The 14,677-nt window shown below is 43.9% G+C and overlaps 1 pseudogene; it reads left to right on the top strand.

Annotated features, from left to right (window-relative positions):
* Positions 1-14,407, top strand: part of LOC124521087 (NADH dehydrogenase [ubiquinone] flavoprotein 2, mitochondrial-like) — a 42,008-nt pseudogene extending 27,601 nt beyond the window's left edge.
* Positions 14,408-14,677: the final 270 nt, after the last annotated feature.

Here is a 14,677-nt window from a genome sequence, read left to right as displayed (position 1 = left end):
TTATTGTCTTACTTACTCATCTTTTGCCATTTGCCCTTTAAATAAAAGTGTCCCACAAGGTTATTTTTTCTTTTAATCCTCTCTTTGAGGCCAATTTCATTCAGTTTCATAGCTTCGACAATGATCTCTCGGCAGATAGTTTTGCTAATCTGCTTTTCTATTCTAACCTTTTATATGAGCTTTAGACACAAAACTGTGACAAGAAGGAACCTCCGTCTCAACACAACTCACAATCCTCCTCTCTCCTACCTCTGCTGTTTCTCTTGTATTTCCCATCTCAGTTAATGACCATCCTAATGACCGTTCTCTGACAAGGAAAACAAACCCAGAACAAAATAATGGAATATCTAGTTGTGAGAGGAGTTTTGGTTAAGTGGAGCCCAATTTACTTTTCTTGGCAAACATAAAATGAATCCATGGATTTTTTTTTTTTTTTGCTCTACCATTCAGGTGTGCAAAGAAAATAGAGTTTTTTTATTTTCTATTTTGGATCACAGGGAGTGAGAGCTAACACTTAGATGTATGTGCCTAAACTTTATCAGGAGTCTTAAAAGCCAATGTGTTCCTGTTCACAGAGTTACAGATGTCTACCTGTCTTCTTCCTAAGAGTCTCTTCCTCAGTCTCCTCACTGATGAAGTACAGAAAAGAGCCACAAGAGATTAATATGGTGATAACCCCACCCAGAAAGACCAACTGCCCAGTCTCCTGTTGGAAGGATTAAATAAAGAGTCAATCTTATGCTGTTTTCAGCCTTCTACTACAAATGACAATTTTGGTGGATGGATAAAGTAAACATGGAGGGAAACCATGTTGGAAAGCTACCATGAATGGTCTCTTGGCAGTGGGGAAGAGCTGTCCCTCAATTCAACAATGGCTCTGAGGCTGTATGGTGCAGCTGGGCTGCTGAGTTTTATTTTAGTCACCCCTGCTACATGAGAACCTAAGACTCTGGTGTGCTGGCTTAGACCCTTTCTCTATCTCTGCAAGTGCTTTGTGCTAACATTTTTTACTCTGCCCTGTTGGTATCATGTTACTCTTACCATGAGGCCATGCTATAGTTTGGTCTTCTCCAGAATTCAGAACAGAACATGGTACAAGATCCTTGAGAGCTCACCTTTCCTATAAATTATACACTTTAACTACCAGGTTTTCTGCCTGAGGTGTTATAGGGCCACCACGGAGCATACAAGGCTGACTTCTGCTTCCTTTCTGTCCATTCTTCTCACAGACCCCTGGACTGGGGCTGTTCTGGCTTTCTCTTTCTTCCCTTACCATCTTGATGCCTATTTCTATTCATTTTCTTCTCTTCTTCTTCTTCTTCTTCTCCTTATTTCTTCTCCTTCTCCTTATTTCTTCTTCTTCTTTTCTTCTTCTTTTCTTTTCTTCTTCTTCTTCTTCTTCTTCTTCTTCTTCTTCTTCTCCTTATTTCTTCTCCTTCTCCTTATTTCTTCTTCTTCTTTTCTTCTTCTCTTCTTCTTCTTCTTCTTCTTCTTCTTCTTCTTCTTCTCCCTCTCCTTCTCCCTCTCCCTCTCCTTCTCCTCCTCCTCCTCCTCCTTCTTCTTTAAATTTTAGTTAACATACAGTGCAATATCAATTTCAGGAATAGAATTCAGTGATTCACCACTTACATACAGCACCCAGGGCTCTTCACAGTAAGTGCTCTCTTTATACCCATCACCCATCCAGCCCATCTCCCACCTACCTCCTGTCATCAATCCTCAGTTGATGCTCTATTGTTAAGAGTCTTTGGTGACTTGTTTCCCTTTCTTCTCTTCTCCCCTTTCCATATGTTCATCTTTTTGTTTCTTTAACTCCACATATGAATGAAATCTTATGGTATTTGTCTTTCTCTGATTGATTTATTTCACTTAGCATAATACATTCTAGCTCCATCCACATCAGTGTAAATGGCAAGATTTCATTCTTTTTGATGGTTGAGTAATATTCTGTTGGATATATATATATATATATATATCACATATTCTTTATCCATTCATCATTCAATTGACATTTTGGCTTTTCTCCATACTTTGCTGATAATGCTGCTATAAACATTGGGGTGCATGTACCCCTTTGAATCTGTATTTTTGTATCCTTTGGGTAAATACCTAATAGTGCAAGTGCTGGCTCTATTTTCAGGTTTTTAAAAATGTTTATTTATTTTGAGAGAGAATGAGAGCATGAACAGGGGAGGGGGAGGGAGAGAGAGAGAGAGAGAGAGAGAGAGAGAGAGAATCCCATGTAGGCTCCACACTCAGCGCAGAGCCTGATTCGGGGCTCAATTTCACAACCGTGAGATCATGAACTGAGCCAAAATCAAGAGCTGGACACTAAACCTGTTGAGCCACCCTGGCACCCCTGTATTCATTTTCAAAGAGGAACACACTCTTCCCACCCTTCCTGAAAGATATAATGATAGAATGGTTACTAGAAAACATCATCTATGGAGGAGACAAAATCCACACCAGTTTAAAACATTCAGAGTACTAGCCCTCCTAACACAAAGTTATAGATGTTATTTTTAAAAAATTCAATGACACTTGTTTAAAATGGTAAGGTGCACTTTATTCAGGACCATGGCAATAGGTGTGGAGACCACCATAATGGGTTTTTATAGTGGAAGAGAGGGATCGTGCTGAACCTCACCACAGCATGGGCCAATGGGAATTTACAGCCAAGGAACCGTGTGGTGGGAGTCAGTGAATGGAAAATCACTAAGAGGAAACATCAATGGTAAAAGGGGATTTCTGGCTAAACAGACGGTTGGGACTCTTGCTAAAGGCAGGCCAGGGGGGATCATACATCACCTGAGGATGGTAGAGGATGAGGAATCTGATCAGAAAATCTGATCCAGAGTGGGGAGTTCTGGTAGAATTGAATTAGCAGGGTTCTTGCTGAAACTAGATTTTACAAGGAAGTGCATATAGGGGCCTAGGAAGATTATGGAGCCTGATTATAGTTTAATCAAGCAAAGAGCCTTTGTCAATATATATGAGTTTTCTGGGCCGGGGACTGGCACGCTTGCAAGAGGAGGCCAGGGGTATTATGGTTGCAGAGGGACCAAGACCCACTCCCTTCAGCCTGAATTCAAAGTTACAGGTATTCGAAGGGTAGAAGGGATGTTTCTGACTAAGACTTAGTGGCAGAGGAGAGCCGTCAAGCCAGACGTGGGCAGGTGGAAAGAAAGAAGCTGGTGCTTTGCCAAGGTATGTGATTGAAGAGGAATGTGGTCTGGCACCGAGAGGTAACAGCCACTGGACATGTTCTGGTCCAGGCTTCCCGGAGCATGTAGGTGTTCAGGGAGGTAAATGATGCCTGGGGGTCTGGGGACCATTTTGTTATGGTAGGAGAAAGGACGACACCATTCTCCTTTACACGTGGAAGCTTTTGTGTGGCCTGGGTCAGTGCCTGTGGCAGTGCCTGAGACAGGAGGCAGGGGATTTCTTGACTGTCTGACTACCAGCTCCAACACTGGTTCTCCAGTTTGGAGACTCAGTAGTTCATTTCAACATAACTGTGTCTTAGAGGTATTTGTAGCATTCTCCAACTTTAAAGGGGCATTTCTGATTTTTGGTTCTGGTGAGAGTAAGCAGGATTGGTCCCTTGGACATGAGTACACCTTTTGGAACTCCTGAAGATTACTATTAGAAAGAATGACCCAAGGAAAGAAAGAAAGGGGTGCTGCTAATGGTGTTTGGTGCATTTAATAGCAACCTAAGTGGTGTGACCGTGCTTTACCAAGCTGTAAAATGGGTCAGTTGCACCATTACCCACCAAGGCCTTCTGCTTTCCCTGGTTCAATGTCATTCAAATTTACCTCCTATTTGCTGGTCTTGCTGTCCCACTTTCGGCCCTGACTGTTGTTGTCCACTTCTGTCATTGCTGTAGCCACTGAACTGGTCTCTACCTCTAAAGTGTGGCTTTTGTGGTCCAATATCTACAGTGTCAAAGGGGTTACCTTCCTGAAGCACAGGAAGGAGCTTGTGTTCATCTTCACTTCCCACTATAACAAAGTCTAAATTTCTTGGTGCTATTCAAGACCTTCCATTTATTTCAGACCACAGCTTCTTTCCCAGCCTGGGCACACACTGCATCTTTTCTTGACCTGCGTCTTTCCATCTACCATTTCCTTCCAATACAGTTGACTGCTTTCTTTGCCTCTCCCCACATACACTCCCACAGGAAGACCTCTGTCTTGCTCATGCCTCATCAAATGTAATTCCTTTGTCTAGCTTTCCCCTATACCCATAACACGTGAGCCATGTGCTTTTATGGGTATTATGCACCTCTCAGATAACATTTCTGTAATTCCACTGGATATTTATTTACATCAATGACTGCCTCCCCTACAAGGCTGTTACTTTGTGGGAAGGTACTGAGTCATCTTTAGGTATCCAGAGTGGTCTACATTGTATGTGCTACACAAAAAGTGCTCACAAATTTTTAAATGAATCGAATGGATAGACAGAGGTGCATGAGTGGCATTGGGGTAGAGATTTGGAAGGGGCAGGTAGGCAGGAACGAGCAAAGGCATCAGGGCTCCGGGTAGCCTCTGGAGTGGAGTGAGGGTGTTCATGCATTTCATCTGGCGGAAGGCAGAAGTTGTCAAAATGAAGTTTCTTATATCCCAGCTCCCCATTTTCCTCCATTGGCCTCTTTCTCCCGGTTTCCAGAGAACCACCTGCACAACCTTGACCTATAGCTCATCAGTTTCTAACAGACGCTCCATCTGGGGTGGGGGGGCGGGGAGGAGAGAAAGAGTTCTTAGCCTGAGAGTGGGAACAGACTTCAGGCAACAGGACATAAAACAGCTTGCTTTGCCATCACTGTTTACGTCACCCAGAAAGAGAGTTTCCTCAAGAGTCTATATAGCTGTGAAATAAAATGTAATCATTTGATGTTTCCAACATCTGATTAAACTGATTTGTTCTGGTCAAGTAGCTTCCTGGCCATCTGTCACTGTCACTCCATTCTGTGGCATCAAAAACATCTCTGTGGCCCAGGCAATCGCTGCTGTCCTGTCCTGTCCTGTTCCCTGAGCCTGGGGACGCTAGTCTGGGACTGACACTCAGGCTCCCTGAGAGTGATGCAGCCAACATCAGCGACGGAACTGAGGGAAGTGCCAGGCTCGCCAGACCTTTCTGTCCAGCAGCTTGGCTGATCACAGCTTCGTCACCTCTTCTGATGATGGGCATCTGATAATGCGGTTCTTGGGATTTCAGAAATGTGGTTGTTGTCCAAATAGGAATGGAAGGGCCGCTGTTCCTTAGTCAGGCTGTCAGATTTCATTATGAAAATATGGTCTCTGCAGTTTCTGATGTGGTAGTGGGAATGGAGTGCTAACGGGCGCAGCGTTTTCTGTTGTATTACCGTATTTCTCTTATTGTAAAACTCACCATCAACCTAATAACATAGTTGAGATTAAAAACAAAGTTACGCTGTTTCCACAATGCTAAACATACGTGTTGATCGCAAGGTGTGTCCTGATTTCCGAAATGTTTAACTGACAGGAGAAGCTTTCATTTAATAATCAAGGCCTTGTAAAGTTAGCCAACAGGACTCATAGAATCTAAGGAGAAAACAGCTTAATTCACCTTCTGTGCAAATCATTGAACCTACTTTAAAGCTTTTTGGAGTAGCTCTTTCCCACCCACTGAAATGAAACTTAAACCAAGGCTCGTGAATTTTATGGCTACCCTTTTGTCCCCAAATGTAGTCTCAATTCAGGACTTCATATGTCCACACCAAGCCAGGAGACTGAAGAATAGCCATGATCTCTTGCCAGAAGTCCATTTGGCACAAGGGAGTCATTGGATTGCTATGTGACTCCTTCCCTTACCACCAAGGACCTAGTGAGACCCTTCTAGATTCTTTCTGCTGAGGTCCCCTTGACCTTCAGATAGTCTTCTTAGACAAGATCCAAGAAGACTTCTAAGAAACCAGCTTTCTTGTGCATGATCCATATTTACTCTCCAGGAAATATTTATGATTTTTTCACCTTAACAGACTCTGGGAACGCAGGTCAACCCCAGGGAAGCCACTATTCCTCCACTTCTCTATCAGAGCACGAACTAGTTGCAGTCTCTTGCTCCTTACATTCTTAGCTGTGATTCCGATTGCTGTCCACACACCTCGCTCCCTAAGTGGTTCCTAATTTGAGGTCTGGAGAAGGAAGATTTTACTCATGTCCCATGAGATGGGACCTCACAGCACAGTGACACTATCCCATTTGGCACAGTCTTCCAAACTGATCAGCGAAGGGTCACACAACTGTGTTTCAGAATTACTTTTTTAGTCTTAAAGGTAGTACACTGTGGAAGAGGCAGATAGTATTTTTTGTTTTGGGGACCTCAGCTGAAATTAATGCTAAAAATTCTATTTTAACATGTAATCTTAGATTTCTCAGATCTCATCAGACTGTGTGTTCAAATTGGTATCATTTTTCTGGTTAAAGGGCTCACCAGTATTCATCACCACTATTACGGACACCATGATACTATGGTTTATAACAAGAAATATATATTTGGTCCTCAGCCTCACTCCTAAGTGACGGCAGCCATGAAGGTATCTTTGTTATGTTAATGAGGCGACTTTGGGGAGGCACTTAAGGATGGGGGCTGTTTGCCAGGAGAACCAACAGGGAGATAAGAAGTTTGGAACTTTCAGCCCCCCCACCCGCCCTTGAGCTCCAAAGAGGAGAGAGGGGTGACAGGTTGAATCGCTCACCAGTGGTCAGTGAGTTATTTCAGTCATATCTATGTAATGAAGCTTCCATAAAGACCCAAAAGAACAGCATTCAGATGGCTTCCAGATTGGTGAATTCGAAGAGATTTGAGGAGAATGTCTCACTTGGAGAGGCACAGGAGCCCTGGGTCCCCTTCCCCATACCTTGCTCTATGCACCTCTTCTATCTGCCTGTTCCTGAGTTGTATCCTTTTATAACCAACCAGCGATCTAGTCAAAATGAAATGTTTCCTGGGTTCTGCGGGCCAACCGAACAAATCAATCAAACCCTAGGAGGGAGACTTTGGAATCTATAGGGGTGCGTCAGAGGCACAGGGAGACAACTTAGGCTTGTGATTAGTATCTGAGGTGGGGGACAGTCTTGTGGGACTGAAACCTTTCACCTGCGGAGTCTGATGCTATCTCCAGGTAGATGGTGTCAGAATTGAGTCGAACTGCTGCACGTCCAACTGGTGTTGGAGAATTGCTTGGAGGCGTGAGGAAAACTGCTGGAACTGAGTGTCAGAATATTGGATACAAAAGATACAAACCCAGCTCACGCTGGCTTGCCAAAATATAGACTATATTAATTCAATGGATGGTGCAGTCCACATGGAGGAGTAACAGGATTTAGGTATCGAAATGAAGTAGATAGGACTTGTTCTCTATTTCCTTTTCTCCCCTTCATCTCTTGTGTTAAAGTATACTTTTCTTAAAAAAGTAATTTTTGTTTTTCTTAAAAAAAAAAACTTTTATTTATCTTTGAGAGAGACAGAGACAACCTGAGCAGGGTAGGGGCGGAGAGAAGGAGAGAGGGAATCTCAAGCAGGTTCCATGCTGTCAGCACAGAGCCCGATATGGAGCTCGAACTCACGAAACTGTGAGATTACAACCTGAGCCGAGGCCAAGAGTCAGATGCCTAACCGACTGAGCCACCCAGGCACCCCAAAAAAGTAGTCTTTAAAAATAACTCTTAGGTGAATATAAAATAACCACGTGTCAAAGATTTTATTTAACTTGTTAATTAATGAGGGAACTATAAAGATATTAAAACCGGTCCAAACATCTTTGAGAAGCTAGGCATTTATGCGCAACTCAATAAAGGCATAGTAAAATAAGATTTCTAGAGGGACCCAAAAAGTCGTTAATTCTCAGCAGGGCAATAAACTGAAATGTTTAAGATGATCTGTTCCACTGGACAAACATCATTTGCATCTCTACAAGTTAACATGGCACTCACTACTTCTGGATCTTTAATCAGTAGAAATGAGTGAATCAAACTAAGTTCATTTCCTCAGGTAGTCCTTGGGAGAGCTTCATCTCTGAAAGGACATGTTAGTTACCTAACATTTTGCCTCGTCTCCAAGTTTTGCAGAATTCTTCACAGCACTTGGCTTTCCCAGGCAAGCGTTTGCCATGCATCAGTCTCTGGCGGTTCTAGGTTTCCGTTTTCCTGATCGTTTGCAATCCCAGAATGTCTCTTTTCCAAAAATTCTGTAAAAGTCCTGTCCTTTCATTTCATGGCCTGACTTTGGTTATGTGCCAGTCCGTAATATAAATCACAACAGCCAAAAGGAAGGAATAGATCAATTAGCCTTTCCTGGGACTCACGCCCACCCCGTGGAGCTGGGAAATGGATCAATTGTACTCAAACTACTAAGACCAAGGGTGAAGCAGGGGTGGTTTTCTGAAGAAAAAGTAGATTCTATTACAGGAAGAAGGGCACATGCACATCGTGCAGTTGAAAGCAATATTTTTGCTCTGGGTTTGTGTTCACTCAGGCCCTCTAACCTCTGCAAGGTCTTTCAGAGTCAATGGGAATCCTCAGAGCTGTCTCATGATAGCTCCAGATCTACTCTGTTTCATGCCAGGAGCTGCCAAGTACTGGGGACCATTTACTGGGCATCGCCCGGATGTCCTGCCTGGTGCAACTGTTGCTCTGTGGGCATCCCGCCCTCTCTCTGCATGGCTGTGCTTCCTCCAAGAACCCATGCGACCACATTGGAGGCCTCTAGGGGCCAGGATTCTGGGCTCTGGCGATGAAGATAAGTTGAAAACGCCCACTTTCCTTTTGTGACACAGTTTGTTAGAAGGTCACAAAACACTATGCTTTGGGGCGCCTGGGTGGCTTAGTTGGTTAAGCGTCCATCTTTGACTCAGGTCATGATCTCATTGGTTTGTGAGTTTGAGCCCCGCGTCGGGTCCCGCACTGACAGCTCAGAGCCTGGAGCCTGCTTCGGATTCTGTGTCCCCCTCTCTCTCTGCCCCTCCCCACTCTCTCTCTGTCTCTTTCTCTCACAAATAGATAAACAAACACTTAAGAAAAACAAAAACAAAAAACACTATGCTTTGACTCTGTATTTTTTAGTGGTTTTATTTTTTAATGTTTATTTTTGAGAGAGAGAGAGAGAGAGCATGAGCAGGGAAGCGGCAGAGAGAGAGGGAGACACAGAACCTGAAGCAGGCTCCAGCCTCTGAGCTGTTAGCACAGAGCCCGATGTGGGGCTCAAACCCACAAACTGTGAGATCATGACCTGAGCTGAAGTCGGACGCTCAACCGACTGAGCCTCCCAGGCGCTCCAAGTGTTTGTTTATTTGTTTGTTTGTTTGTTTTAGTGAACCCAGCCTTTCCGTTTTTATTCATTGATTATTAATTAATTGCTGAATTAGTCTTCACTGGACTTAGACATGGAGTTGGGAGACAGATAAGAATGGTAAACGCTGTCACGCGTTCAAAAAACCACTTTTCTGTCAACTGAGGCTTTGTTGTCTGTTGTCTGAGGCTTCTGGAGTCTGGCTTCTTCAGGATGAGCTCTTCCAAGAATGATCTGAGTCTTCCGGCTGCCACAATAGTCTGCCGAACACGCCCCGTCGTGTCCACGTGCTCTTTGGCCTCAAGCTGGGAGCCCAGCTTCCAGTACCACAGTCACCAAGCGTCACAACAGAAAAGAAGCTTGCGTGTTCAGATGTCTATCATCTGACAGAGGTAGTAGCAACCAAGATCGAGAGAGGTACAATAATTTGGCCAAGATCATCCAGCTTGTTAGTGACGGATGTAAGACAGATCCCGGGCTTCCTGACATCTTGACAAGTAATCCTTCCACTTCAGACTTCTACCTGTTCTTACCAGACAGTGATCCTGAAATTATACAGACAGAATATTCTGTGGAGAAAATTACTTCCTGGTTTAGAAACAAGTAACATTATACTCCATTATTAAAAAAAAAAAGTCAGCAGAATTTAATTCGGAGCTATCCTTTATATGTGGGATGTCTGCTAATCCTAGATGGTAACTTGCCAATTGGAAAATATTCCATCAAAGAAGAAAATATGTGTTCTCTTTCCCTCATCTCTTTTGTCTCTCAATTCTAATTACATTATGGGCTTTTCCAGTACTTCTCTTCAAATCTGAGGTAAAGTTTGGCAGATTTGGAACAATTACTTGCTTCATTATTAGTCCACATGAGTGGAAACTGTTGGTAAATTATGGGAGAATTTTAAATAAAAGGGACAGGGGAGGCTGGGTGGCTCAGTCGGTTGAGTATCCGACTTGGCTCAGGTCATGATCTTGTGGTTCCTGGGTTTGAGCCCCGCATTGGGCTCTGTGCTGACAACTCGGAGCCTGGAGCTTGCTTTGGATTCTATATCTCCCTCTCTCTCTCTCTCTCTGTCTCTCTGTCTCTCTGCCCCTCCCCAGCTCACACTCTGTTTCTCTCTCTTTCTCAAAAAAAAAACATTAAAAATATTTTAAATAAAAGGGTCAGCTTCTGGCTTTTCAAAAAGTAGCCAAAGAAAATGGGATTTTTGAAGAGAAGACCGCAAAGTTTCATAGGTTAGAGTAACAGCACCTTTGGGACATGTCTATGTGGATGACACTGAAGGCATCCCCACAGAGTCCTGAGCACCCCAATATCATGTGGGAATGCGGAGTAGTTTCTGAGTCCCTGGGAGCCTGCAGAAAGATTCCAGCCGTGGGGTTAGAGGGAATGAATATTCTGAGAAGTGGAGGGCGCCATGGGCCGAGGGCCTCAGCAGCAGATGCTATGAGGACAGTGCAGGAGACCCAAGACCGGCAGGATGGGCCGTGCCTCAGTGGAGGCTGGCAAGGACTGAAAACGGCATTTCTTGGCCCAGCGTCGGTCAGTCTCCTCTGAGCCCTCTTTCCAACTTCACCTCCGCCTTGGTCCTGCCCAGCCCAGGGTTCACAAAGAGTTCTGCTGAGTCACCCCCTCCCCCCCCCACCCCCCCACCCCCCCGCCGCCGCCATGACATCTGATCAAGCTCCCTTATTCCCCTCCTTTGATGTATGAATTCTTGGCCTCCTTTTAGCAAGTATCCTGTTGGGTCAGTTTAGTAAAAATTCCCCCATCCTTGATGTGTCCTTTTAGTGATTTTCGACCTGACTACCCCTCACTCTGCTCCTTGGCTATAAATCCCCTCTTGTCCCTACTGTATTTGGAGCGGAGACCCATCTCTCTCCCTTATTGCGAGCTCGATTTCAATAGTCCAATAAAATCTCCATTTTAACAAGTGTCAGAATAAGTTTTTCTTTAGGGGGTTAGATGAGAGCACCTAGACTCAACGCACCCTGCCTACCCACAAACTTGTTCTGGGATGCTGCATAAGCTTTCCCCAAATCCAGATGCCACCTGGGGGTAAGGGAGGCAGGAACCCCTCAGCTGAAGAGAAATAAACCAAAGGAACCTGAACAGTAAACCACAAGAATCAAGTTTCCTGAAATGATACCAATAAGTATTTCTGTTTGTGATGGAAATTGGGGCTGGTAAGCCACATTCGGGTATAGGAAAGTAAAGACAGTTGTATGATTTTGTGTATCTCAGCTGCTTTCCTTCACTTGAGAACCAGAGGCTTCTGAAAAATATTATCTCTAGGATAATTTCTTTGACCCCAGAAAAATAAAATGTACCTTTTGCAGAGAATGAGCACTGTTGACAGAGCTATTTGTCTTATCCCGTTAACCCTCCCCTTCAAGAGTCAAGGGGGCAGCTCAAACCTATTTATTTCTGGAGGTCCTTCATGGCATGCATTTCTTGTTTAATAAAAATGAGACAGGGGCACCTGGGGGGCTCAGTCAGTTAAGCACCTGACTCTTGGTTTTGGCTCAGGTCATGATCTCACGGTTTGTGAGTTTGAGCCCCACGTCAGGTTCTGTGCTGACATTGCAGAGCTTGCTTGGTATTCCTTCTCCCTCTTTCTCTGTCCCTCCCCACCACCCTCTCTCTCTTTCTCAAAATAAATAAACTTAAAAAAAAAAATGAGACGGGGGCGCCTGAGTGGCTCAGTGGGTTAAGCATCTGACTTTGGCTCAGGTCATGATCTCCCAGTTTGTGAGTTTGAGCCCTACGTCAGGCTCTGTGTTGACAGCTTGGAGCCTGGAGCCTGCTTCAGATTCTGTGCGTCCCTCTTTCTCTCTGCCTCTCCCTGGCTCATGCTCTGTCTCTCTCTGTCTCTCAGTAATAAATAAACATTAAAAAAAAAAATGAGACAGGGGCGCTTGGGTGGCTCAGTTGGTTAAGCGTCGGACTTCGGCTCAGGTCATGATCTCAAGGTTGGTGAGTTTGAGTCCCACGTCAGGCTCTGTGCTGACAGCTCAGAGCCTGGAGACAGCTTCAGATTCTGTGTCTCACTGTCTCTCTCTCTCCCAGGCTCGTGCTCTGTCTCTCTCCATCTCTCAAAAATGAAGAAACATTAAAAAAAATTTTTTTAAATGAGACATTTATAGCCCCAGGTATGCTTCCTCACCACATAATTTTCATGTACTTAATCAGTACCTTATTTTTCATTCTTCAAAATACTCAGTCTAAATGAATACCTATGCTTATGAGCTCTCCAACTAATAGGTAGAGACGTCTGTCACACTCAGCCCAGCTCTGCAGAATCTAATAAGCCTAGTGAGCTTCAGACAGTAAATGTTAGGGAGACAGATTGCCAAATCCAGAGAAGCTTCTCCTCCCAGCAGTGAACACTTTTCAGATCATTTTGCTTTCAAGTTTTTTTTTCTTATTTCTAATATAAGAGGGAGAGGGGGAAAAGAGTAATGTACTTTCTTCTCTCAGATTTAGTTATAAGTCAATAGCTGTCCCCAATGCAAAGAGAATATTCGTCCTGTTATAGCTCAGGTCTGGTAGATTTCTGAAAGGCCAGCGAGCATAAGAAACTCTCTTTGGAAGTGTAACTTTTTTTTTTCTTTTTTCTTAAAGGACTATGGTAGTATTACAAAAGATTAAGGAGTGAAATGGGGTATCGCAAACATACATGTATTGCTATCTTTTGTAAATTGTGGAATGCTAGCGCTCTGATAGTTCTCCCTAGTTTCTGAGACATTCTGTATGCAGTTTGTCAGTGTGTATTTATAGTCACAAGAGCTTTTTCTTTGGAAAGAGGCCCCTTGCGTCTGGATCCCTCTGGAATCTGAAGGGAAAAATGACAGTTTAAATTGGATGTATTTAAAAATAATCTGCTGAATCCACACATTCAGGGCAATGTGTCATCAGTCATTCTCACCCTCACTCTATTCTCACATACGGTCATATAACTGAGGGAAACTCCAAGGCCAGGGTTATGCCTTCAACTTGAAATGAAAACTCAAGGACTCACACCTTGCTCTGGTGTGAGATTGAACTAAATACCTACAAAATCCCTTCCAAATCTGAGACTCAGATAGTATAAGATCCTAAATTTTATTGGGAATTACTTATTTGAATAATTCATGTGATAACATTTTCAGGTATATGTACCATCCATCAACCAAGTTCTAAGTCATTGTTTCACTTGTAACTTTCTTGGGCCGAACGAACTCGATTCCCATATGTTGTCTACCATGGAGCCTGGAGATGGTATTGGAATTCCGTCAATTATCAGACTATCATTATCCTTCTAAACCATTATGTTTCACCCTTCAAGCAAAACCCTTCTCTCTCTTGAAGCTCCTACACTCATATTTTATCACCATCCTTGGTGTCATTCAAGTCTGCTCACTCCTGGTTTTGCTTCTTGGACTCAGTCTTTCCAAGTTATCCCCTCAAATCCTCATCATGGGTGACTTTAGGGTCCATTTGACTTCACACCAGAAATATCTAAGGGGATAGAAGCAACTGTAAACAAACACACAACACAACACAAACCAAAACAAAAACCCCCCAAAACATCCAGAAGGGCACAAAGCTGTGCTCCAGACCTGGAGTTAGCTCAAAGATAGAACTGATGCCTACCGGTCTCTGCCATGAACAAGGGTGACGTTTTACAAGTAACTCTTGTGAGAATATATGAAGTAGCAACTTTTTATACAATGTACAATTGAGAGCCAGTTGGAAATTATCAAATCCAGGTCTACGAAACCCCTAGCATGCTTTAAAGCTCTGACCCCTTACAGGAGACCATTCAGGAAAACAAAAACAAAAACAAAAACAAAAACAACTTAGAAAAAATGCTGGAGATATGATACCTGACAAGCTTTTCACTCTTATAGAGGTGGAATGCTCAGGCGTCCGTGTAACTACGCCAATAGCTGAAATAAATGACAACTACTATGAACTCTGACACTGGCAAAATGCCAAAACCTGGGCCAAAGAGTGGACACGTCTCTTTGAGACAGCTGGGGGGTCTTACCTCTTTGGACTACCCAAAGGACCTGGCTTTGGTGTGCAAGCAGCTCTTAATTAATTTTAAGTTCATTTATTTTGAGAGAGAGAGAGAGAGAGAGAGAGAGGCAGAGACAGAACCCCAAGCAGGCTCCCCACTTGCCAGTGCAGAGTTGGTGTGCAAGCAGCTCTTAATTAATTTTAAGTTCATTTGGGGCGCCTGGGTGGCGCAGTCGGTTAAGCGTCCGACTTCAGCCAGGTCACGATCTCGCGGTCCGTGAGTTCGAGCCCCGCGTCAGGCTCTGGGCTGATGGCTCAGAGCCTGGAGCCTGTTTCCGATTCTGTGTCTCCC

The sequence above is a fragment of the Lynx rufus genome, unplaced genomic scaffold (assembly GCF_022079265.1).
Source record: "Lynx rufus isolate CCGP_SWC_20201006 ecotype Redwood Valley unplaced genomic scaffold, mLynRuf1.p SCAF_3, whole genome shotgun sequence".
In the NCBI taxonomy this organism is placed as follows: domain Eukaryota; kingdom Metazoa; phylum Chordata; class Mammalia; order Carnivora; family Felidae; genus Lynx; species Lynx rufus.
Note: the sequence above shows the minus strand (reverse complement) of the source record. Positions and strands in the feature narration are given on the sequence as shown.